This window comes from Dasypus novemcinctus, chromosome 2, assembly GCF_030445035.2.
Source record: "Dasypus novemcinctus isolate mDasNov1 chromosome 2, mDasNov1.1.hap2, whole genome shotgun sequence".
NCBI lineage: Eukaryota > Metazoa > Chordata > Mammalia > Cingulata > Dasypodidae > Dasypus > Dasypus novemcinctus.
In genome coordinates this window covers 197,406,142-197,432,604 of record NC_080674.1, presented here as the reverse complement: position 1 = coordinate 197,432,604, position 26,463 = coordinate 197,406,142, and the positions used below count along the sequence as shown (strand labels likewise).

At 39.9% G+C, this 26,463-nt stretch overlaps 1 protein-coding gene across 3 annotated transcripts in view; it reads left to right on the top strand.

The window, feature by feature from the left end:
* Nucleotides 1–26,463, top strand: part of LOC101436713 (zinc finger protein 596-like) — a 57,716-nt gene that overhangs the window by 20,214 nt on the left and 11,039 nt on the right. The window contains exon 1 of one of the 3 annotated variants that reach the window (XM_012526200.4): nucleotides 1,536–4,912. The exons of the other annotated variants lie outside the window; for them this stretch is intronic. The gene's annotated coding sequence lies outside the window, so the exon portion shown is untranslated. Of the gene's footprint in view, nucleotides 1–1,535; nucleotides 4,913–26,463 lie in introns of those variants that run through there. 3 annotated transcript variants of the gene reach the window in all.

Below are 26,463 nucleotides of genomic sequence, written 5' to 3'. Positions count from 1 at the left end.
TTCGCCTATGAGCCCCCAAGGATGTAATCCTGGGAGGGAAGGGGCCGGGGCTCGGGAATTTTCTACATCTGTGCCTTGCGCCCAAGTTTGTGAGATCTGACCCCAGCCAGGACGGCTGGGTGATAGGGCAGTGGTTTAAATCACAGCCCTGCCAAGACGGGTTCCCGGGTGGAGCGCCAGGCCCTGCAGAGCTTCTTTTCCAAGCCCTTTTAGCAGCCGGCATCTTTGTCCTGGGGCCTGCCTGCCATTGCCTTCTCCCGCCCTCTCCCCTAGGGGGTGCTCGGCAGTGGTGAAAAGTTGGGAGACTTGCCCCTCCCAGCGTCCACGCCTTTGCAAGCCGCATTCCTATCTGACCACACCTACCTGGAGGGTGAAGTAGGAAGGCCGGGGCCAGAGCCAATATGGATGCCGTGGGAGTTCCCTTCCCCAGGGGGTCACTGGCTGGTTTACCCTTGCATAATTAACCCTTATTTATGGATTTACCTTCCTATTTCTTGCTACTGAGTTTCTCTTTACAGGTTTGTGTTAGAATGCTTTGGAATGTTTTAATGACTATGAAACTGGGAAAATACCTTTGTGTAGCAAGGAAGCTATTGCCTCAGGGTCCCAAAGCCTGTTAGCTAGAGCAATTAATTTCTAATCACTTAATGGCCTTTTGATGGCTGGTTTAACTGGGAAACTATCAAACAGTAAAGTCATACAACTAGGATGGCTTTAAGGATCTCTGTTAGAATAGGAAGAAATTTTTTGCCCCTTCTCAAAGGAAGGAGTGGTATTCCAGGAAGAAACATCGTTCGGCTTCGCAACTTCAGGTTGAAATATATTCAGCCTGTCTCCTGAGTCCTGAACAGCCCTGGGAATGCCTGGCAGCAGGGTCTCTGATTCCCGGGCTGGTGGGAACCAGAGAAGTAACTCTGAATGTCCCCCAAGACTTTTGAAGGCGTGGGTATTTTGATTCAGATTGCAGCCAAATATTTCCTGAGATTTAACTCAGGAACTTCTTCTGTTTGGGTAATCGTGCAGTCAATCTCGGACTCTGAAATGTCAGAGGTGCAGAGAACCAGAGCAGTAAACTGAATGGCCCCCATTCCTTGGGCCCATCTGCTCAGAGAACAGTTAAATATCCCCTGAGATAGACATCTCAGGTGCTTTGATTTGGGGCTCAGTCTCCCACCAATTTGGCTTGGGTGTATTGATCTGATTGCCAGAGGAAGCATCAAATATCCCCCAGGACTTAGGTCTCCCACAAGGACACTTGTGGGCCAGGCGGGCTCTGAAAATTAAAATTCTCAGAAAGCTGAGAACAGAGCATCAGCTCCAAATTATGTGGAGTGGTGAACGTTTAGTCAGCCTGGGACTCTGGGACGCAGACCGGTCGACTGAAAAGGTACTTCTTCATTCTTCCTAGAATAATGGCCATGGTCTTGAGCCTGCCACAAACTCCCCATAGGAATCTCTCTTCTCAAGAATCAGGAAAATTTGCCTACCCCTGCTGGTCCATGTGGCCATAGTGTAGCCAAGAATAGCCTCTGTATGAAACCCTGAATTCCAGTTAAGCCAGTGTAAGAAAAGAGAACAGATAGATCTGAGGCCTAGAAACCTCATGTTGTGTCTCCTTAAAGAAATGAAGAAATGACGAGATAAACCTCAGAATTCTCAGTTTAAACTCGATTGTGCCTATCAAGATAAAGAAACCTCATGTGCCATCATTTAAGATAAAAAAATTCCTAGAAATGCTAAAGGTATAGGATTCTCTCTTCTATTTTAATCTATGCTTAACTTTATGTTCAACTTTTTAAAAAAATTTCTCTCCCCTTCCCCCATTGTCTGTTCTTTGTGTCCATTCGCTGTGTGTTCTTCTGTGTCCGCTTCTATTCTTGTCTGCAGCACCAGGAATCTCTGTCTCTTTTTTTTTTTTTTTAAAGATTTATTTATTTATTTAATCCCCCCCTCCCTGGTTGTCTGTTCTCAGTGTCTATTTGCTGCGTCTTGTTTCTTTGTCTTGTTTCTTTGTCCACTTCTGTTGTCGTCAGCGGCACGGGAAGTGTGGGCGGCGCCATTCCTGGGCAGGCTGCACTTTCTTTTCATGCTGGACGGCTCTCCTCACGGGCGCCCTCCTTGTGCGTGGGGCTCCCCTACGCAGGGGACACCCTTGCGTGGCACGGCACTCCTTGGGCGCATCAGCACTGTGCATGGGCCAGCTCCAGATGCGCCAGCTCCACACGAGTCAAGGAGGCCCGGGATTTGAACCGCGGACCTCCCATGTGGTAGACGGATGCCCTAACCACTGGGCCAAGTCCCTTTCCCTCTCTGTCTCTTTTTGTTGTGTCATCTTCCTGCGTCAGCTCTCCTTGTGTGTGGTGCCACTCCTGGGCAGGCTGAACTTTCTTAACTGGGCGGTTCTCCTTATGGGGCTCACTCCTTGCACGTAGGGCTCCCTACATGGGGGACACCCCAGTATGGCACGGCACTCTTTGCACGCATTAGCACTATGCGTGGGCCAGCTCCACACGGGTCAAGGAGACCCTGGGTTGGAACCATGGACTGACCTCCCGTGTGGCAGGCGGATGCTCTATTCGTTGAGCCAAGTCTGCTTCCCTCTGTTCAACTTTAAAATCTGTGTTTGTCTGTTTGCTTGTGCCTAGGAAATCAGATTTGGGATTCATCTGTTAACAAATTGGATAATGGTGAAAGGTAACCAGAAATGCATCTTTGAATGTCAATACTGTCTTGCCAGTGGATTTAATGCATAAATCCCAAGTGGAATTTATTTAATTGCTAGAAAAGCAGAGAAACTTCACGAAGTTGTTACTGATAAAATTCTTGTGGCTTAGTTAATAATGGTAACCCAGTTCACCTTAAGGTAAAAATGTACTAGAAACTGTAACTCAGAATTAAGATTTTTTATAGATGCCTTTATATTATAAAACTTGAGAAGGATAATTTCTGAAATTATAAACTGGGTGGATTTTGCCTGAAGCTATTATTGTAAATGTAAATTCTAAACTAACCTTACCTTCGTTTATGGTCACTTCAAGCCTAGCCTCACCACTTGCCTGCTTATGATTATTTCGTAACAGCTTCTGCCCCTGTGGCTCAGGGAAAAGCAAACTTGAGACATCCCTGTCTCCTGTCCTACTGGTATTAGTGACCCTGCTTTCTCTCATGGATCCAAGTGTGGACTAAATTGCTGTCTGGTGGAATTCTTGACCCTTGGGATTGAAAGTCCACTCTTCCAGTCCAGCGGCTGCCGGAGTCCTGCTATCTCCGAGGACTGGGAAGTGAAGGAGGCCTCTTGCCTTGACTGTCGGGGTTCCTAAAAGTGGCAGTTCATGAGAGGAACCAGTTTCCCTGAGGCTTAAATAGCCTTACTGAGTATACATATAACCAGTCTTGCTCATCCAAAGTCTGCTAAAGTCAAAGTAAAATATAAAGTATTAAAGCATTGGGGACCTTTTGGTTGTAAGCCATTAATTAAGGACAAAATTCTTATGCAAAACTAGATGGTCATAGTACAAATTAGAGAAAAAAACCTTCAGGGAGATCTCTCAAATGTTGTTTTATAGTTGAACTTCTTTTGTAAAAGAATGAAAGTTTTAAGTAACAAAGTTGTGTTTCTGTGTCAAACTGTTCATGTCTGCCTATTTGCTCAGTGTGTATCTTCATACATCGGGCATGTTTAATGAATTTAAGCTGAAGAAGAAAATGTAGATCTGCCCTCTTTTAAATGGATAAAGTAAATTTCCTTAGTTGCTCACTGTAATTTAATAAGTTTATCTTAAGGTAAAGTATCCAGTCTATGTGGTTGTGGTTAATTGTAAAGAGTTTGTAAACCATCTTCTAAACTGAAGCATTTAAATGGCTAGTTCTAAGAAGCCATTATTAACTAGAAACCAATTAATTTGATATTAATGGCAAAAAGTAACTTCGTAGCAGTGAAACCTGTCTGGAAAACACCTCATATGCATATTCAAGTAATGAAAAGTTACCTTGATTCCATTAGGAATCTTCAGTTTTCATTTTGAAGGAATTTCCAGCTTGGTACACTAATCCTGAGTGAAACCAGCTGCCCAAGAAAGTGCCAGCTCACCAGAAGCACCTGACGGGATGTACAAATGCCAGTTGTTTGATGGCTTGAAATACCTCTTCAAGAGAAAAAGCTAAGTAGTGTCTGTGTCAAAGTCAGCTGTTCCCTCTAACCCTAGCTCAAATGCCTATTGCTAGGGAGAGGGCAAACCAGACTTCCCTTTAAGAAACCTTGTTTGTTTTCATCTCCTTTAACTTAACTAAAAGGTCAGTGCCTCTTCCCATTCTTCTCTCCTACATAGGAACTGAGATAGGCAATTTATACCTAACCCTGTTGTCTGTTGCAGTTTCTCTCTAGAGTTAACCAACAGCATAAAATAACTCAAGAAAGAATACTGTTTCCCACCAACTTTGGGAAAATATAGCCTTTGCAGGCACCTAACCTTTTCTACTTCTGTGGTCCAGTATCCTCTTAGTGGGACCATATATTTTCAGAATTCTAATCAAGTCTCTTTCTTCCAGAATCAACATTTTGTTAGCCATATGGGACCTTCATCCAGCTTCAGCCAGGATGCCAGATCCATCTTCCTCCAACTGAGATAGAGTAGCAGGAAGGTTTTACACCTTGTCAGGTAGGGCCTACTGCCCAAACCAGCAGGAAGTAGCTACAGAAGAAAGATCATCTCCCTTCAGCAACCTTTAAGATTAAAGATGTAAATTCTGAAGGGGGAATGAAGCCTGCCAGTAAGATAGGGAATCAGTAAATGGATCTGGAACCTGGCAAGAAGTCCACGTGGACATCAGTAACCCCAAGATGACTGCTGGAAGACCCTCGCCAAGATTTTGCCACTGAGAAGAAGACTTGCCCCGGAAGCCAGGAGAAGCCGTGGGTATTCCCCAAGGACTTTATTGTTGGGCCCTCCTAGGAGATGGATGGGAAAAATAAGCAATCAAAGAGGTGAACAGCTGGAACTCCTACCCTGTTCAAAAAGGGATAATCAACAGTTCAGAAAGGCAGGCACCAGGCCAGAGTTCTCTCGGATGCTCTCTTGCCTGTGGATCCGTCCTGCCCTCTGTGCACCGCTCTTGCCATTTTTCCTCTGCCATGTGGCCACGCAAGTAAAACTTGGGCATTTATAACCTATAATGGGGAACTGTAGCCTGAAAATCAGCCCACTTTATCATTTTTCAACCCCTTCCTCTCTATCTGAGACCCCTACGCAGTAATTTTCTTCCATTTCTTGTCTTTCCCTGCCTGAATAAATTACTGGCTTAATTCATCTGACGTGCTCTTGAGATTCATTTCAGCAGTATAGTTAAAGAAACTAAAGAAAATCTGGTAACAGTTCTTGAGAAACAATTTTAAAAATTGGATTTCTAAAGTGATTCTTGGAGTTTTTCATTTGGCTCTCCATTCTAATGACCCCCTTTCCAATAATCAAGGGCCCACTGGCAGTCTATGGTGTGATTTGGCAATGGACATATTGAAAATATCAACACTGGATTTAACTGCTTTTAGCTTATAAGAGGCAGGGATCTGGATGAGGGTGTTTCTAACACCGTAACAGGGTTTGTGGAATTAGAAGGTACAATGATTTATCTGGCTCTTCCTAAATACTCTGGATACAGTTATAAAAGAAAGTGGTGAGCTGAAGGCTTCAAATTTGCAACTTGAATGTCACATGAATGATGTGAATTTTCTATGTGTGCTCTGAAAGAAAATCTTGTTTCATGCAGCTACAGACTTGAGATCTCTGAGAAACAGACTCACACACATTGTATGAGTAGCAGAGTTACAAAGTTGCTGCAGTGAAGGTATTGATTAGAAAGGAGTGGAATGCTGAGGATTGATGATGATATTGGTGGGGACATTGAAACCTCAAATTCTACCGAGACTTTGCCAGATACCTGTGATGATCTGCCCTGTGGAGACCACACAATATTAAACTTGTGTCACCCAGCCTCCAGCCTGCCCCAGGGAGTCTGGACCTCCTTCCAGCTCAGTGATAGTGTATTAGTCAGGGTTCTCCAGGGAAACAGAATCAACAAAAGATACCTGTCAATAGTAAGAGATTTTATCAGAGTCTCTCATGTGACGGTGGGGATGCACAAGTCCAGGTTCTGCAGGCAGGCTGCAACCAGGGGCTCCAGTGACAGTCCTTTGAAGGTCCTTGATGAGTTTCCAGGAGATGCTGGCTCTCCAGAGATGAGCTGGGAAATTCTCCCTCAATGCTTCCCTTTTTAAAGCATTCAATTGATTAAAGTGTCACTCATTGCTGATGGCAATCTCCTTGATTGATGTAATTGCAATCCACTATGCAGTAAAGTCAGTGGTGACTAAATTCCATAAATGCTCTTGTATTACAGTCAACCCAGTGCTTGCTTGACCAAACAACTGGGCACAATTACCTGGCTGAGTGCACACATTAGCCTAATCAGCACAGGTAGGTACCAGCCAAAGTCTAGCATGCACTGCCCAACCTCCATCCTCCCCTGAGGAGTCTGCCTTCCAACCCCTGCCTGAAGAAATTAATCCTGTCTTACCAGACAAAAATGCAGAAGAATTCCCTGAGGTCAGTAGCTTGCAAGACATTTCTAATCCTTCTTACCCACCCCCACCCCCTCTCTTCGCTTTGATACTCATGACTACACTAAAATCTCAACAAGCTGCCAAAGGCAAAGTACAAAGTGTGACCATGAGGAAGTATTATATACTTTAAAAGAACTGCATAAGTTTTCCAATCTGTATAGATAGAAATCAGGGGAAAATATGTGGGAATGGATAGTGAGGGTATGGGATTATGATGGAAGGAATATCAACTTAGATCAGGCTGAATTTATTGATACGGCCCACTAAACAGAAATACTGGATTCAGCACTGTAGGCAAAGGGTTAGAAAATGCTCTACTCTTTGGTGACTTACTGAAACACGGAACAAAAGATGACCCAGAATGTCTGAGGTCGAGATACCTGATTTACCCTGGAATATGGAGGAAGAGGGAATTCAAAGGCTTAGAGAGATTGGAATGCTAGAACGGATTTACCATTTAAGACCTGCCCATATACCCCAGGAATGTACAGAGGACACAGCTTTAACAGGACTGTAAGGAATAAATTTGTAAGGCTAACTCCATCTTTCCTCAGAACTCTGGTTGTTGTTCTCTGAAGCCTAGATCTTGTGGGAACTGCTGTCACGGAACTAGAACCCTTAAACATTATGGGGATGACCAGATATCGAGCTGGTAAAAGCCAAACATCAGCAGTTATAAACACCAGAGACAAGGTGGGCGTGGCTACCACAAGGCAGACTCAAACCAGCAATCAAAAGAGTCTGAGTTGCGTGGAGCTATGGTGCTGGCTGATAGACCATGGGGTACCTAGAAGTGAAATAAATGGGCAGTCTACTAAATTCTTACTTGATCTGTATAAGCACAAGAGTTAGGTCAAGTAAACAAAACTCAAACTTCAGTTACAGACACAGAGAATCATGGCTCCTTAATCAATTTCAAGACTTGACACAGCATACAGTGCCAGAGCCCTTGATTGAGAAGACCAGATCCCTTTGGAGAAGGTACAAAAATATATATTGTTTATCTTCCTCCCAGCCTTCCTCAAAGAGACTTAGGGCCTTTTACCAGAATAACTGTACACTGGGGAAAAGGACATGATGAGACATTTTAGGGTTTATTAGACACTGGCTCAGAAGCGACATTAATTTCAGGAGACCCAAAACGTCACCATGGTCCACCAGTCAGAGTAGGGGCTTTGGAAGTCAGATGATTGATGGGATTTTAGCTCAGGTCCATCTCACAGTGGGTTCAGTGGGTACCTGGACCCATTTGGTCTTTCTTTCACCAGTTTCAGAATGTATAATTGGAGTAGACATACTCAGTAACTGGCAGAATCCCCACACTGGATCCCTTCCTTGTGGAGTGAGGGATATTATGGTAGGAAAGGCCAAATGGAAGCCATTGAGAACTGCCTCTTCATAGGAAAATAATATGTCAAAAGCAGATATGGGGAGGAGTGGATGTGATTCAAGCTGTTGAGCTCCCGCCTCCCACACGTGAGGTCCTAGATTCAGTTTCTGGTACATTCTGAAAAACCAAAAATGAGCAACAAGTAATACAAGCGGAAAAACCAATGTAGGGAAGCCTATGTGACTCAGTGGTTGAGCACCAACTTCCTACATACGAGGTTCTGAGTTCAGTCTCTCGCCCCCAGAACCTCAAAAAACAAAACAAAACAAAACAAAAACAATCAAAACAGGATTCCTGGAGAATTGCAGAGGTCAGTGCCACCATCAAGGAATTGAAGGATGCAGGGGTGGTGATACCCACCACATCCCCATTCAACTCTCCTATTTTGCCTGTGCAGAAAACAAAGGATTCTTGGAGGATGACAGTACATTATCATAAACCTAACCAGGTGGTGACTCCAGTTGTAGTTGCTTTCCCAGATGCGGTGTTATTGAAAATCAACATATCCCTGGTTCCTGATATGTAGCTGTTCTCGCAAATGTTTTTTTTCTCAATTGCCATTAGTAAGGACTGCCAGAAACCGTTTGCTTTCAGATGGCAAGGCCAGCAGTATAACTTCACTGTCCTGCCACAGGGGTATATCAGTTCTCTAGCCCTATGTCATAATATTGTCCACCAGGACCTTGCCATCTCTCCCACAAGACATCACTCTGATCCATTATATTGATGATTTCATGTTGATTGGACCTAATGAGCAAAAGTAACAGTGACTCTAGACATTGGTAAGGCATTTGCATGAGAAAGTGTAGTAGATAAATAAAAAAAAATACAGGGCCTTTTACCTCAGTGAAGTTTGTAGGTGTCCAGTAGTGTGGGGCATGTTGAGGTTCCCATCTAAAGTGGATAAGCTGTTGTATCTGTCCCCTCCCACAACCAAAAAAGAGGCACAACACTTAGCTGGTCTCTGCATTTTGGAGACAATACATTCCGCATTTGGATGTGCTACTCCAGCCCATTTACCAAGTGACCAGGAAAGCTGCTAGTTTTGATTGGGAACTGGAAAAAAAAGGAGGCTGTATGACAGGGCCAGGCTTGCTGGGCAGGCTGCACTGTCACTTGGGCCATATGATCCAGCAGATCCCATGATGCTGGAAGTGTCAGTGCTAAATAGAGATGCTGTCTGGAGCCTTTGGCAGACCCCTTATAGGAAAATCACAAAGGAGACCCTTTGTGATTTTGGAGCAAAGCCTTACCATCCTCTGCAGATAACTACTCTCTTGAGAAGCAGCCTTTGGCCTCTTAACTGTGCTTAGTAAAGAACGAATGCTTCTAATCATGAGCCACCAAGTTATGTGAAACCTGAGTTCCCTATCATGTGCTGTTTATTGCCTGAACTACCAAACCATGAAGTTGGACGTTTACAACAGCAATCCGTAATAATGTGGAAGTGATATATATGAATTAGGGCTCAAGCCGGTCCTGAAGGCACAAGTAATTTACATGAGGAAATAGTCCAGATGCCCATGGTCACCACTCCTCTCTCGTTAGCTTTCTCTTTCCCAGCCCACAGCTATGGCCCCTTGGGGAGTTCTTTACAATCACTTGACTGAAAAAGAGAAAACTCAGGCCTGGTTTACAGATGGTTCTGTACAATATGCAGGTACCACCCAAAAATGGACAACTGCAGTATTGCAGTCCTTTCTGGGACATCCTTGAAGGACAGTGGTGAGGGCAAATCCTCCCAGGTGGCAGAACTTGCAGCAGTGCACCTGGTTGTTCATTTTGCTTGGAAGAAGAAATGGCTGAAAGTGCATTTCTGTATTGATTAATGGGCTGTTGCCAGAGGTTTGGCTGGATGGTCAGGTCTTGCTGCTGGAAGCAACATGATTGGAAAATTGATGACAAAGAGGTCTGAGGAAGAGGTATGAGGATAGACTTTTCTGATTGGGCAACAAACTATGAAAATATTTGTGTCCCACATGAGTACTTCCCAGAGTTCAGCAGAGGAGATTTTATTAATCAAGTGGTTAAGATGACCCGCTCTGTGGCTAATGCTTGGCCTCTTTCCCTAGCCACTCCTGTCATTGTCCAAGGTGTTCATGAACAAAGTGTCCATGAAAGTAGGGATGGAGGTCATGCTTGGGCTCAGCAACATGACCTTCCCTTCACCACGGCTGACTTAGCTACAGCCACTGCTGAATCCCAGTCTGCTTATAGGGGATACCTGATATGGCACCATTCCCCAAGGAGATCGGCCTGCTACCTGGTGGCAGGTTGATTGTATTGGACAACTTCCATCATGGAAGAGGCAGTGATTTGTTTTAACTGGAATAGATACATACTCTGGAAATGGGTTTGCCTTCTCTATATGCAGTGCTTCTTCCGAAATAAATATGTGGACTTACTGAATGTTTTATCCATTGCCATGGCATTTCACACAGCATTGCTTCTGATCAAGGAACCCACTTCACAACAAAATTATGTGCAGGAATGGGTACATGCACATGGAGTTCACTGGTCTTACCATGTTCCCCATCATCCTGAAGCAGCCGATTTGATAGAACTGTTGAATGCCCTTTTGAAGATTCAATTATGGTGCCATCTAGGTGGCCATACCTTGTAGGGCTGTGGCAATTTTCTCCAGGAAGCTGTGTGTGCTCTAAATCAGTATCCACTCTATGGTGCTGTTTCTCTCAAAGCCAGGTTTCACGGGTCCCGAAATCAAGGGGTAGAAATGGAGTGGAACCACTCAATATTACTCTAGTGACTCCCAAGGAAAATTTTTGCTTCCTTTCCCTGAAACCTTAAGCTTTGCTGGTCTACCAGTCTTAGTTCTAATTTTTAGAATTTAAATCAAGTGCTTCTATCAGGGAACACAATGATTCCCTTGAACTGAAAGTTAAGACGGCCACCTGGCCACTTAGGGCTCCTCGTGCCTCTGAATCAACAGGCAAAGAAGGGAATTATTGTATTGGCTGGGATGGTTGATCCTATCAAGGCGAAATAGGACTGTACCTACATAATGGAGGTAAAGAAAAATTTGCCTGGAATCCAGGAGATCCTCTAGGGCATTGCTTAGTACTGCCATGCCCTGTGATTATAGTCAGTGGAAAAATCTAAGCAGGATTAACAGTGGCCCCGAATCTTCAGGAATGAAACTTTGGGTCACACTGTCAAGCATAGAACCATGGCCAGCTGAGGGTAACAGAAACATGGGATGAGTAATGGAAGAAGGTAGTGATCAGTAGGAACTTGGACCATGTGACCAGTTATAGAAATGAGGCCTGTCGTGGCCCTGACTGTGTCTTCCTTGTTTTGTTGTGTGTGTGATTGTGTATGTACATAAAATGACTATCTTTGTCCACTTACTTTTTTTTAATAGATTTTTTATTCATTTATTAGAGATTCATGGATCATATAAAATATCACATTAAAAAATATGAGAGGATCCCATATACCCTCATTCCCCAACCCCATTTTCTTTTTTAACCTTTTCCCTTATCGTATGACATAAGTTGTATTAGTTTCATGTCGTAATACTTAAGGATATCAAGTTTAAGAGTGAATAATCCCCAAGGACTTGCACCCTATTCTGGAGGGAATTTGTGCAATTTCTGGTTGTACACAGGACAGTTGAATATTGTTAGGCAGAAATATATATATATATCTGTTAAGATTTTTATTTAGAGAGTAAGTTTGGTTTAAGGAGGACCATCGTGAAGAGCTCAGCACTGAGCTGCAGGAACTACAGAAGGAGCAGCAGTAAGAGGTGGCTGAAGAGATTTCTTCAGGTGAGTTGGAGATAAGGGAGGGTGTCTCCCGTTCCTTGAGAAAAGAAATGCGTGCAAAATGAGAAGAATTTCAAAACTTTGTGGAGGAGTACCATCTGGACAAAGCTCTGACAAGTAGAAATGTGAATTTATTGAATGACCAAACAGTTTCACACTTTCAAGGAATTCTGAAGTGAAGACAGAAGCAGTCCTTGTTGGAAATGTTTTTAGTGATGGTGACAATGTTTCAGAGCCTGTGGTGTAAGTTGAAAAGCAGAAAAGAGAAAGAATACCTGACATACAAATGTCCGATTTTCAATTGGGAGGGGGACTCTCCTTGCATGCACACTCCATGTAACTTCCCCTCACTGCTCTCCTCCCACCGTCCCATTAGGATATGGATTGTTTTCAGTGTTGTAAAGTGAAGTTTTTATTTTCTTTAAACTAAGTATTTATTAATATTTAGGTTTATTTCTCATGTAAAGTAATGATATACAAATCTTCTTAACATATTGCCTTAAAAGCATGCATTGTGTTTGGTTTGGGGATGCGTTAAATTTATTTACATTATTCCTTATGGAAAAATTAGTTTGGTACTCATCATGCCATGATGAGTACTAAGGTACCACTGTATATACAAGAAGAGTTAAATGTTCAGAAACTCTTGTGCTTAGACAGTGTGGCTAAGAATGTGGAGAAACTTGTCAGGCTTAGTTTGTCATGCTAAGCTTGGCTATATTATTCAATATTATAAACTAAGAATACTTTATTTTGGTCCTACTTGCAAAGCAGGAATAAAACTGGAACTTGGAAGCAGGGCTTTCTTCCACACTCATAGTATCCGAATGCTTACAGTGTAGGACAGATTCCAGGGATTTCTTAACAATGTCTGTATTTTTTCTTTTCATCTGTCACTTGTTTGGATGTGAACTCAGTGTGGCAATGTAGTAGTCTCATTTTTCTTTAGAGGTTTTAAGTGAGTTGAGTGAATTCTGAAGCAGTGCTCTTCATTCTTTATGACTTACACAAATCCGTTGTGCTCTTTCTAAAATGCAGATCCTCATTCAATAGGTTTGGGTTGTGGCATTTGATTCTGCTTTTCTACCTGTCTTCCTAATATGCTCATGCTGCAAATCCATTTACCATACACTGTGACCCTTTTTGGGCTCTCAGTTCCTTATAAAAGTTCTCAAACTCACATACCTTTAGAAATGGAGACTTTTCAAATTCTGAATTCTAGGAAGGGAGTTCAATTGAAATTTCTGATGATGGTACCCAGGTATTGGAATTTTTTAAAGCTCCCAGATGGTTTCACTGCACAGACATTTGAGATCCATTTCCTTGGAGAATGAGGTGCAATATGTAGAACTCCATTAAAATAGGCAAATAGTCTTATGTACAATAATTTGAAATATTCTTTAATTAAAAAAAGTTTTCATGTATATATTAGCGTAGGTGTATATTTCTCACAATTTTTTCTAGTGATATTTGCAGCCATATTCAGACCAAAAAAATTCACTAAAATTGGGAATTAATAAAATTAAAGTCCTTGAATTCCACTCATAAATTTCAGTTCTTTGTGAAAAGCTAATAAAATTAAGTAGTATATTGTGAGAGGTAATTAAGTTTTACGTATCCCTCTTTTTTATTAGTGTGCTTTGATGTGGTTTAAACTGTCTACACTTAAATCCAGTGCCTTTTAGAGGCAAGTTGCCTCCACTTCAGTGAGTCCACTGAATACCTATTCCTTAATGAAATCTCCAATTCTTTTCTTAAAACTCCATCTCTGTCCTGTTCTCCTAGGTTGCAACATTCTCCTGGATTCTTCTGGCCCCATGTTCTAGGTATTTGCAAGCTCTTTTGAAACATTAAATGTTGAAGTCAGTGCCATTCCTTTCCTTTTCTACTGGGTAGTATCTCCCATTCCTTTTATCTCATTTTCTACTTTATGTTTATAAAACTTAAACTTTCTAGTCTAAATTTCACATATGAGCTGCAGACCTAAACATTACTTTCTCCACTGGGATATTTCAGGTTCTTCCTCAGTAATAAAATGGACTCATCAACTTTTGAAAACTGGCCTTTCTTTAATAATTCAAATCATATTAATTGACCTTAGCTGTCACACAGTAGCTGAGTAACAAAACCTCAGAAAAATTATTGGTACAGGATATCATCATTTCTAAGGGTGTGTTCCTTCCCCAAAGGTAAATAAAGATTATGTAGGAAAAGTACCTTTGCATATAGATTATTTGAAATTTATCTCCTCTAAAGTAGCTTTTAAACTTCAAAGGGTAGACTTGCTTTCTATTTGTTAGTATAATCCTTGGACAGGCCTAGCTCAGAGTTGACCTTGCAATTTACACATATTTCTCTGAAAAGGAGATCATCATGTGTCTCAAGACTATTGCTATGTACCTAAGCAGAAAACATACAGATACTTAAGAAAACCATGTAAATGGAGTAAATGATTACCTAAAATGTATGCTTATAAAATAATTGAGACTAAAACTTTTAAAATTTCAGTTGAGTGAATTTAAAAAAGAAAAAGACAACATATTACTTTAGAATCAAATGCCTTGAAATCGAAAATACATTACTTGATTTTGCTTCTGAAATAAACCTTGCTCTGTATCTCAAGGTATGTCTTTCAACCTTAAACTTTTAATTTTCATTTTAACGATTAGTTAACTCTGGTTGTAGGAATTCCTTTTGGAGTGATAACATTCTGGTAATGGATGTTAGTGAGGATAGCACAATACAATACAATAAATTGCTTGGAAGTGACTGGGAATGATTATACTGTATATGTTTACTTTTATTTTTTATAAACAAAAACAACTAAAACTGATATGTCAATGAAGTACATTTCCTGGATTGGATCTAATTTTTAATATTAGCACACATCCTATTAGGAAAATCAATAATCAAACTAGATCACTTGTTCTGGGAACCCCTGTATTTTGAAACTTGTAGGGTTTTACAGTTCTTAGAGCAGCTAAATCTGATACAAAGAAATTACACTCAGTGGCCTTTCCCTTACTCAACAGTAAAATATGCATGCTTCAGAACGATGGAAATATTTTTCCTTGTATATGTTTGTTGCAGAAATAATTCTAGTAATGTCAATATACTGATGCCTACAGACTGAGAGACTATTGGTTGACTTCAGATCCTCTTAGAAATAAAGAGTAGTAGGGATCTTCTTGCTATAGATTGCCTAAATTATTGCCCGCCACAAATAGTTTCCACAGTTTTTCTTAAATGCAGCTACATGGTTTACCTAATTTGAGGGGAAAAAATTGTATTAAAGCATATTTTGATTACTTAATGTCGAGTGTCATCTGGGTTAATCAGGGTTTATGTTTGGATTAAAGGACTAATGAGGATTGACTGCATAAATGACAATCTGCCACGAAATGGTGCTTTTCCAAGATAAAGAAATGAGCTCTGAGTAATGGTATGTGGTGAAAGCATTTTCAATAAGATTTGGCTTCCTTACCTTTTTGTCTACTTGCAATTTGGTGAGGAAGGGAGAGAATTTTAACCCAGAGGCTTTTTAATGTTCTTTTATATTTTGTTTAGTAATTTTTTTTTTTTTTTTTGCCATGGTTTGCTTGAAGCATTATTGTTCTAGAACTTCCTTTGTGGTATCTTTAGCTGGCTTTGATATTAGAGTGATGCTGGCCTTTAGGAATGAGTTAGGAAGTCTTCCCTCTTTAAATTTTTGGAACAGTTTGAGCAAAATTGGTTTAATTCTTCAAATATTTGAAAAAATTCACCAGTGTATCTGTCTCCTAGGTTTTCTCTTGTGGAATGTTGTTTATTAATTCAGTCCCTTTACTTTTAATTGGTTTATTGACATAAATCTTCTTGATTCAGTGGTTTTTGTGTTTCTAGGAATTTCTCCTTTTCACCTAAATTATCTGTTATATAATTGTTCAGATATTCACCTGTTAACTTCATATTTCTTTGGGATTGCTAGTAATGTCCCATTTCTATCTGATTAGTTATCTCCACTCTTATCTTTGCTTTTTCTCTCCTTCTGCTATCTTTTGGTTAATTTATTCTAGTTCCTGCAAGTGGTGAGTTAAAGTCTCTGATTTGAGATCTTGCTTCCATTTTTATGTAATTATTTAACCTATAAATTTCCCTCTGAGTACTTTTTCCTGCATCCTATAGGTCTTGCTTGGTATGTTGTGTTTTGATTTTCATTTACCTCAAGCTATTTCTTAATTTCCATATAAATAAAATTTTCCAACTCTCCCTCCATTATTGATTTGTGGCATCATTCCACAACAGTTGGAAAAGGCATGATTTCAGTATTTTCTAAAGATTTGAAACTTGTTTTGTGCCTTAGCATATCATCCTGTAGAATGACCCATGTGCACTAGCAAAGAATGTTTATTCAGCTGTTGGGTAAAATGCTCTGTCTAGTTTGTTTATAGTATCATTCAAGTTTTTTTTTTAGCTATTGATTTTCTGTCTAGATGTTCTATTCATTATTGAAAGTTGTGCATTTCAAGTCTTCTGCTGTTGATTTATAATCCTCTATATCTATCTTGACTTTTATGTTCAGTCTACTTGGTTTTTTCAGACTTTTGTATTGGATAACTTGATGAAAGGATAGCCTTTAAAAAAAAATACAGAAACAGTTGAATCTCTATATGCAAAATTAATGAAAACAAAAGCAAGCAAAAACAAAAACAAGACAAAGTAGAAACTATCAACCCATACTTTGTACTGTATTCAATAATAAACTTGAAATGGAAAACAGACCTAAGTGTAAACTTAAAACTATAAAACTGCACTGGACTTGAAGCCAGAAAATCCTGTGACTTTGAGTAAGAAAGGTTTTTATTTTTGAGTAAGAAAGATTTTTTTACCCAGGATAAGGTAAGTGCAAACACAGAAGGAAAATACAATAAGTAGGGCTGGATCAAAATGTAAAATTTCTCCTTTTTTTAAATTAGAAGAGGTGTCGATTTACAGAAAAGTCATGTAAAAAATACAACATTCTCATATCCCCCTATTGTTGATATGTTGCATTAGTGTGGTACTTTTGTTTCAATTGATGAAAGAATATTAAACTATTACTTTTAACTTTAATCCATAGCTTACATTAGGTATATTTTTTACCATATACCGCCCTATTATTAACACCATGTAGGAGGAGTGTACATTTGTTATACTTCATGAAAGTACATTTTATATTTGTACTGTTAACTACAGTCCATCATCCCCTGCTGGCTTCACTGTGTTATACAGCCTCATTGTTTTGTACAGTCCATCCAAAGTGTACATATAATGGCTTTCAGTCTAAGCACAGAGTTGTGCTGCCATCACCAGTCAATTTTAGAATGTTTTCATGACTCCAAAAAGAAAAACCTCAACCTCTGCATTCCCTTATTGTTGACCCTCAGCATTAATGTAGTCTGATCATTGCAGCTGATATGAAAATATTACAGTGTTACAGTTAACTATAGTTCCTAAGTTCCATTAGTTGTATTTTCCCCATTTATCACCATGTTATCAACGTATTGTAATAGTGACATACATTTATTCTAGCCCATGGAAGAACATTCTTGTTTTGATTGTTAGGCTAATGTATCAGCTTGGCCAGGTAATGGCACCCAATTGTTTGGTCAAGCAAGCACTTGACTAATTGCAATACCAAGGCATTTAATGGATTTTATTTTATTTTTTTAAAGATTGATTTATTTATTTCTCTCCCCTCCCCCCCCCCCCACCCCACCCTACCCCACCCTACCCCACCCCAGTTGTCTGTTCTCGGTGTCTATTTGCTGCGTGTTCTTCTTTGTTCACTTTTATTGTCAGGGGCATGGGAATCAGTGTTTCTTTTTGTTGCAGTCATCTTTTTGTGTCAGCTCTCTATGTGGGCGGTGCCATTCCTGGGCAGGCTGCACTTTCGTGCTGGGCGGCTCTCCTTATGGGGTGTACTCCTTGCACCTGGGGCTCCCCTATGCGGGGTACACCCCTGCGTGGCAGGGCACTCCTTGTGCACATCAGGACTGCGCATGGGCCAGCTCCACACGGGTCCAGGAGGCTCAGGGTTTGAACCATGGACCTCCCATGTGGTAGACGGACGCCCTAACCACTGGACCAAGTCTGCTTCCTAATGGCACTTTAATGATCAGTGAGTTGATTGCATAGATGACTGGTTAGGTTTACAATCAACTAAGGAGATTGCCGTCAGCAGGAAGTGGCTTCTCATCCATTCAATTGAAGGCCTTAAAGGGGAACGTGATTTCGGCAAACAGAGAATTCTGATCTCTGCTTCAAACAGCCAACATCTCCGGGGAATTCATCAAAGACCTTCATAAGAGCTGCTGGTTTGCAGCCTGCCCTGTGGAATTTTGACTTGTGCATCCTCATGGTCACATGAGACAGTTTTATAAAATCTCACACTATTTACAGATATTTCCTGTCTATTCTGTTTCCCTAGAGAACCTTGATTAATGCACTGTATTTATATAACTAACCACATTCTTCAGCCACCTCCAAGTTCACTTTGTATACATTCCCAAGTGTATCCTCTAGCTTTCATTGTATTGACAGTATGATCCTATACTACCACTTTGAGTCAATTTTGCATCTAAAAATCAGCAACGTTAATTATATTCACTATAATGTGTTACCATCAACTCTGTTCACTTCCGAACATTTACAATCAATCTTATTAAAAATTCTATGGACATTAAACATCAGCTCCTTCTCCTTAACTCTAATTCTGTCTCCTAGTAATCTGTACTCTAGGTTTTAATTCCATCAGTTTACTTATTTAGCTCATATTTGTGAGACCATACAATTATTTTTTCTTTTATGTCTGGCTTATTTCACTCAACATATATTTTCAAGTTTCATCCAGGTTGTTATATGCATCCTGATTTCATTTCTTCTTAAAATTGAATAATACTCCGTTGTAGGTATGTAATACACATTTTGTTTATTCATCATTTGATGGACACCATTTGTTTCCATCTTTTGACAATTGTGAATACCACTATGAACATTGGTTCTTCTACAGAGTTTGCACCATTCTACATTCCCAGCAATAGTGATGGAGTATTCCTATTTCTTCACATTCTCTCCAACACTTGCAGTTTTCCATTTTTTAAAATAGTGGACATTCTGTATGGTGTGAAATATCTTGTAGTTTTGATTTGCATCTCTCTAAAAGCTAGTGATGTTGAAATTCTCTTCATGTGCTTTTTAGCCATTTGTATTTCCTCTTTGGGAAAATATCTAGTCAGATCTTTTGCCCATTTTTAAATGCCCTTTTATCATTAAGTTGTATCATCTCTTTATATAACATGGATATCAAACCCTTGTTGGATGTGGGATTTCCAAATATTTTTTCCCATTGACTTGACTATGCTGCTTTTTCACCTTCTTAACAAATTCATCAGAAGCACAAAAGTATTTTTTTTTTTGAAATGGGAACCTTTTTACTTTTTAGGAGATACTAGGGATTAAACCCAGGACCTTGTACATGGGAAGCAGCACTCAGTCACTGAGCTACATCTGCTCCCCAGCAAGAGTTGGTTTTTTCATGGTTTTTTTTTTTTTTTTTTTCTTTTAAGGAGGAACCGAGGATCAAACCTGGAACCTCATATATGGGAAGTAGGCACTCAAAGACTTTGAGCTGCATCTACTCCCCTGAAATGGGAACTTTTAAAAAAATATATTTTTAAAAGATACTTAGATTACATAAAATGTTCCATAAAAAAATAAAAGGGATTCCCATATGCCCCACTCTCCACACCTCCCACCCTTCCACACATTAACAACTTCTTTCATTAGTGTGGTACATTCACTTAAGAACACATTTTGATGAACACATTTTAGAACATTGCCACTAATCATGGATTACAGTTTACGTTGTAGTTTACACTTTCTGCCACTCAATTCAGTAGGTTATGGCCATATATAATATGACCTGTATCTTGTTGTAGTGTCACTCAGGACAATTTCAAGTTCTGAAATTGCCCCCATATTATACCAGGACAATTTCAAGTTCTGAAATTGCCCCCATATTATACCTCTTTGTCTGTATCCTTGACTTCAGCACCTCCAGTGGCCACTGTCTCTACACCAATGACATATTTTTTCCATTACTGGAATCACAATAAATCTATAGTAGAATACCAGTTAAGTCCATTCTAATCCAAATTTTATTCCCCAATCCTGAGGATTCTGGGATGGTGATGCCCATTCCATCTCTAATTGAGAGGGGATTCAGTTCCATATGGCTGATAGGTGGGCCTCTCTTGCTTGCAGCTGTAGAGTCTTTCCGTTCTTTGGTGTGGTGATAGTCACCTCCTTATTTGTTGTCCCGGGTGAGTCAATGAATTGGAGAATATGTGTTGCAACTGTGCTGAGGCTCAGGGCCCAGATGGCACATGAACAGCCCAGAGATTCAAGTCTCTTGGACATAACACCTTCCAACTCCAGCACCAATTCATAGGTTCAAATAAAAGGGACAGAAGAGGCATGTATAGAGAAGTCATATCTGAGTCCAACTCTGTTACTCTGTGGAGCACAAACTCCAAATTGTAGGGACCACTGGTGAGGCACCAACCACTGGGGCTATCTGCCATGACCATGGGACCTGGGCATCTCCAGAGCCCTCAGGAACCCCACTATTTGGGGTAATATCTACGTTGGCTGTCTATGACATCCTGCTGAGATGTGCACAAGCGTTACCTCTGGGAAGACCTCCAGGCTCATTTTGAAGTCTCGTAGTCCTGTAAACTTATTTGTATTTAGCTTTTCCCTCTTTTATTCAAGGTCTTTCTCCAGTTGCATTGCTTTGTTGCTGTTTGGTAGTAATCCTTTGGTGCCAGGAAGGCTCATCCCTGGGAGTCATTTCCCACACTGGGGGAAAGGTAATACATTTATATACTGAGTTTGGCTCAGAGAGAAACCACATTTGAGCAACATGGAGGCTCTCAGGAGGTAACTCGTAGGCACCTCACAACATTAGAATACCTTGCAACTTCAAGAGCAAAGGCACATAAGGATAGTCGTAAATATCAAGGACCCATCAGTGAACACTAGTTATTGCCCTTGTACTTGGGTGATTGTTGCTGTTACATTACAGAATGTGGCAGAGCTCCCCAGGATGGGAATTCAGTATTATTTCATTTGTGCGAATTTCTACCCACTGTGGCAATGCCCCATGAACACTCGAACACATTTATATGCCTTTTATGCATGCCCAGGTGAACTTACTCCCTTGTATACCCCATCACTGAGACCCCACACCAGTAATCCTCCCCTGCCATAGTTGTAACCCTTCTGTGATCCAAAACTTCAAAAATGAAGCCCACAATATCGCCAAATATAATTAGGAAAATGAAATAATAATGATAGGTTTAAATGTAAGAAATAGAATACATAATCATTTTGGAAAACTGAAAGTAAAAAAAATTGGGATAGTAAAGAAATAGTGAAAAATATTGAAAAATTGTTTTTTGACATTTTGCCTTTCATCACTGTGATATCTGTCATCCTTTATGTACAGTGGGATTTTCTTCCTGAGTTACATTGAGAATTTTTTTTGTGGCCTAGTATGTTGTCTATCTTGGAGACTATCCTTGTACACTCGAGAAGAATGTATATCCCTTTGGATTTGGGTGTAGTGTTCTGTATATGTCTATTAGGTCCAGATCCTCTAATGTATTATTCAAAGTCTTTGTTTCTTCACTGATTCTCTGTTGAGATGTTCTGTCCAATGGTGATAATGCTGTATTAAAGTCCCCCACTATAGTTGTAGAGGCATCTCTTTCTCCACTTAGTTTTTCCAGTGTTTGCCTCATGTATTTTGATGCTCCGTGATTAGGTTCATAAATGTTTATGATTGTTCTTTCTTCTTCAGAGATTACCCCTTTTACTAATACATAGTGTCTGTCTTTGTCTCTTAAAATAGTTTTGCAAATAAAGTCTATTTTGTCTGATATTAGTATAGCTATTCCTGCCCTTTTTTGGTTCTTATTTGCTTATAAGATTGATTTCCTGCCATTCACATTTAGCCTCATTGAATCCCTGAGTCTGAAGTGGGTTTCTTGTAGACAGCATATGATGTGCCATATATCCTTATCTATTCTGCCAGTCTGCATCTCTTGACTGGTGACTTTAATCCATTAACATTCAGCGTTACTACTCTCAAGGAATTTCTTACGTTAACCATGTTTTCTTTGTGTTTATGTATCTTTTTAGTTGTTTTTACACTCTCCTTCAGCTCTTTCTCTTCTTTTTTTCCTTTTCAATCTGGAGAACTCCCTTTAGTATTTCTTGAAGGGCAGATTTCTTACTGGCATACTCTCTTGACTTCTGTTTACCTGTGAATATTTTGAACTCTCCATTGTTTCTGAATGCCATGTTTACTGGATAGAGAATTCTTGGCTGAAAGTTTTTTTTCTTTTTCTTCTTGCCTCTGTGGTACTGATGAGAAATCAGTACTTAATCTTATTGAGCCTGTCTTGATATGATGGTTCTCTTTTGTTTTGCTGCCTTCAGTAATTTCCTTTTGTCTTGAGCATTGGACTGTTTGACAAGTATATGTCTTGGAGTTGGCTTGTTGGGATTTATACTGTTTGGGGTGTGTTGCACTTCCTAGACATGTACATCCATCTCCCTCAATAGGGTTGGGAGTGTTTCAGCCATTATTTCCTCCAGCACCTCTTCTGTCCCCTTTCCCTTCCCTTCTCCCTCTGGGAAGCCTATAATGTGTGTGTTTGCATGTTTTGTGTTGTCCCCTGCTCAATTTTTTCTGTCTTTTATCTATCTGTTAGCTACTATCTGTTTGATTTCAGATATATTGTCTTCCACATCACTAATTCTTTCCTCTCCTTGTTCAGATCTGCTGTTAGGTGCTTTCATTATATTCTTGACTTCTTGGATTGTGCTTTTCATTACCATCATATCCTTTATCTTTCTATGTATGTTTAAAATTTCTTCAGTATTTTCTCCCAGTGTCTTTTTAATATCCTTAATTCCTTCACTTCATTAAGTCGGACCATGATACTTGTTTGGACAGCTTTGATTCGTTGTTCCATGGTCTGCATCTCTTGCTAGTTTTTAGTTTGTTCATTGGACTGTGCCATGTCGTACTGTTTCTTGGCATGGTTTGTAATTTTTTGTTGCTGTCTAGTTACCTTTTTATCTTGATGGGTTTATTCTGTTGATTAGCTTCTCTCTTGACTCTAGGGTTTTTATTTAGTTGCTCTTTGTGTGTGTGTGTGTGTGTTAGGTTTTGTCTTTGACACTTTGTTCTTCTTGTTCTATTCCCTTGCCAGTTTCTGTGTTCCTTTGGAGGAAAAATATTAGGGCCAGAGAAAGTGAAAGAGATAAGAAAAGAAAGAGGATAATAGTAATAATAATAGTAAAAGCTAGTAGAGGAACCGTAGAAGACCTAGGAAAATGAATATTTAACTCTTGTAAGCAGTGTAAAGTAATAGAAATAGTAAAGTGAGGTACCTGCAGTGAACTGGTAATCCAAATAGAGAAAAATATATAGAATGAATTAAAAGGCCAGAATGATGAGGAGAAAGGCAAAGAGTAAAGAAAGGACAAAAGAAAAATGTTAATAAAAGAAAGAAAACAGACAAGTTAGAAGTATAAACCAGAAAAATTGAGGACTAAGCAGAGAGATGGGCTATAAGAATAACTAATGAGAGTGGAAGATAAGAAGATGAAGGAAGGAAAAGAGATAGCCTTGGTAGACAAAATTGGTATACACAGAAATGGAATTCATGGAGGGGGAAGCACAGTAAACAAGAAACAAACCAGCAGCACCATATTAAAAAAAAAGAAAGAAAGAAGAAAAGGGTGGTGTGGGAGAAAAAGGAAAGAAAAACAAGAACACACACACAAGCAAACAGTTTAAACAAACATTAAGGAAAAACAACCTTCCTTCTTAGATTGCAGGTGCTCATCAATCAATTACTCTGCTGCCTGCCTTCTGCAGATTTTGACGTGGCTTTTAGTGAGTAAATAAAAATAGGCTTTTTTTCCTTAGGAAAAATAAGAGACCCAAGAGAAGCTAACACAAATATAATGTCTGTTTTCCATGTCTTTTAAGTGTCAGCTGGGTGTTTGATATCCAGTGGATCACTGTTCTAAGGAGCCAGGAATCAAACTACAGACCTCATATATTCCAGGCAGAAACTGCTCCAGTGAGCTAAACTTTCTCTTTAGGTCAGTTAAGTCTTCAGAAAGCTATCCAGTCACTTTTCTTCAAGCAGTTTACACCCTGTCTGCTTTCTGTTCTTATTGATTTCTCCCCCAGGGTAGCAGGACTCAGTAGCCTGTGGGAGGGAATCCCCTTCCCCTGTACTGGGTCTGTTTGAGTCCACTTTTGAAATTCAAAGGGGACTCTGGTGACTGAGTTCGCAGCATGAAAGACTGCCAACCCTCTTCTAAGCTATCCCCTCTCCCAGGGGACCCTAAATATGCTCTTGGAAGCTTATTAAGCCCTTCCTATTGCCCTCTTCCCTTGAGGGAATTGATATTTTGATAAATTTTGATAGTTTTCAGCATGGACTAGTCAATTGCCTGACTCCACCCTCTCCCAGGTCAGGTTCTTGTCTCCCAGGTCAGCTAGGTAAATCAGGCTGCCTCAGCACATTCACCTCAAGCCAGCTGGTATGCGCTCCTCAGAGTTCAAAGTGGCCCAGGTAAACAAACCCACAGAAAGGAGACCCCTCTCCACCCTTTGCCAGAACTTTCGCACTCTTGGAGAACCCTCAGGGAATGCTGCCTCCCACTGGGTGGCTGGAGTCGGGGATTATTGCCTTAAGGGTGTGTACCTTCCCATCCCCCAGTTTCCAGCCTCAGAGGCTAGAAACTCAGGGTGTTGCCGTGAGCAATTTATCTCTTTGTCCAGCTCTCTCCAGATGGATACCCTAAAGCCTCCTGCTCTTTGGATTCCAAAACAGCTCACTCGGCAGGTTCTTGCCCCCACGGGCTGTTTTTGCGAGAGAGGTGATGAGTGCGCACTTAAAATGAAGCCATTTTGCCCCTATCTCTGGAACTTTTTAATTAAAAAATATTTATTGAGTTACATCATTCATGCATGGACATACATGAACAACAGTTACAGTAAAAGTAGTGAATTTATAAAGTAAACATGCATATCATACTACAGGGCTAGCATACTATGGGGCTCTCCTGCATCACCCCACCATGACAACCTTATATTTTGTGAAACATTTGTTAGAAACTATGTCATCAAAATATTATGCTTTGGGATTATTCTTTTTTTAAAAAAATTTCCCCTGGTCCATGATTAGATCTTTGATAAACTCTTCCTTTTTAATGTAGGCGTTTAGGCCATAAATTTCCCTCTCATCACCACCTTTGCTGCATCCATATATTTTGATGTCCTTTGTTCTCATTTTCCTTCATCTCGAGATATTTACTATTTCTCTTGCAATTTCTTTTTTGACCCATTAGTTGTTTGTGTTTTTTAAACTCCATAATTTGTACATTTTCCAGTCCTCAGTCTGTTACTGATTGCCAGGCTCATTCTATTATTATCAGAGAAAGTTCTTTGTATAATTTTAATCTTCTCAATTGAGACCTGTGTTGTGACCCAACATGTGGTCTATCCTGAAGACTGATCCATAAGTGTTAGGCCTTAAAACAGGGCCCTCATGGATAACCAGAGATGGCATAAAGAAAACTTCAACATGAGAGTTAGGCAAACTCACATTTATTAGGTCTGGATTTCACTCTTGCTTAAATACTAAATACCTACTACTTAGCATTTGCTTTGATAATGCTTTTGTACATATGGATGAACATACGTAGCTAGTTATATAATTTTATGATAAGTATGTTCAGGAAATCACGTTTGCACTTGCATTGCATGATAAAAAAGAGGGCAGATGACTCAATCCCTGGGTGGGAAATTTACTATGTTAATTAAGCAAGTTGAATTGAGGATAGCAAGGGCCTGCTTCTTCACAGGTCTGGCCAACCAGTGGAAGCAGGTTTTCATACTTCATTGCTTCAACAGGGTGTTCTTGACCACCAAAAGTGAAATTTGACACTAAGAGAGGGTTTCATCTCCCAACCTTCTAATTTACATATAATTCATTCTTTTCTATCCTAGCAACAGAGAGAGAAACAAGTTACTTTCAGGTATTAAGCTATCCTATAGCACTGACTCCTTGTGTGTTTGAAAACCATGTATCTCTTGCAGACAGTGTCTAGTTGTCTCATGCATTTTATTCATTATGCCAGTATCTGTCTTTTGACTGGAGTATTTATCCATTTACATTTAAAGTAATGATTGTTAATGCAGGGTTTTCTTTGGCTATTTTCACATTTGGTGTTTGTAAATCTTATATATTTTATCATTCAATTATCTGTTAATAATTACTTTTATAGTGTTTGATAATGCAGTATATCGTTCTGAGTTCCTTCACATTTTCTTTTGTATATAATTTTCAGATATTTATTTTGTCCTTGTCAGAACTTAAATTTAAAATCCTAAATCTATACTAATCACATTTTAGTTTACGCTAATTTAACATACACAAATACTGTACCTGTATCCCTTTGTGCCTCACTTTTGTGTTGTACTTTATGCAAAATCATAATGTGTAAAACTCCTAGGAGAAATGAGGGAAGACTCTTCATGACCTTGTGTTAGGCAG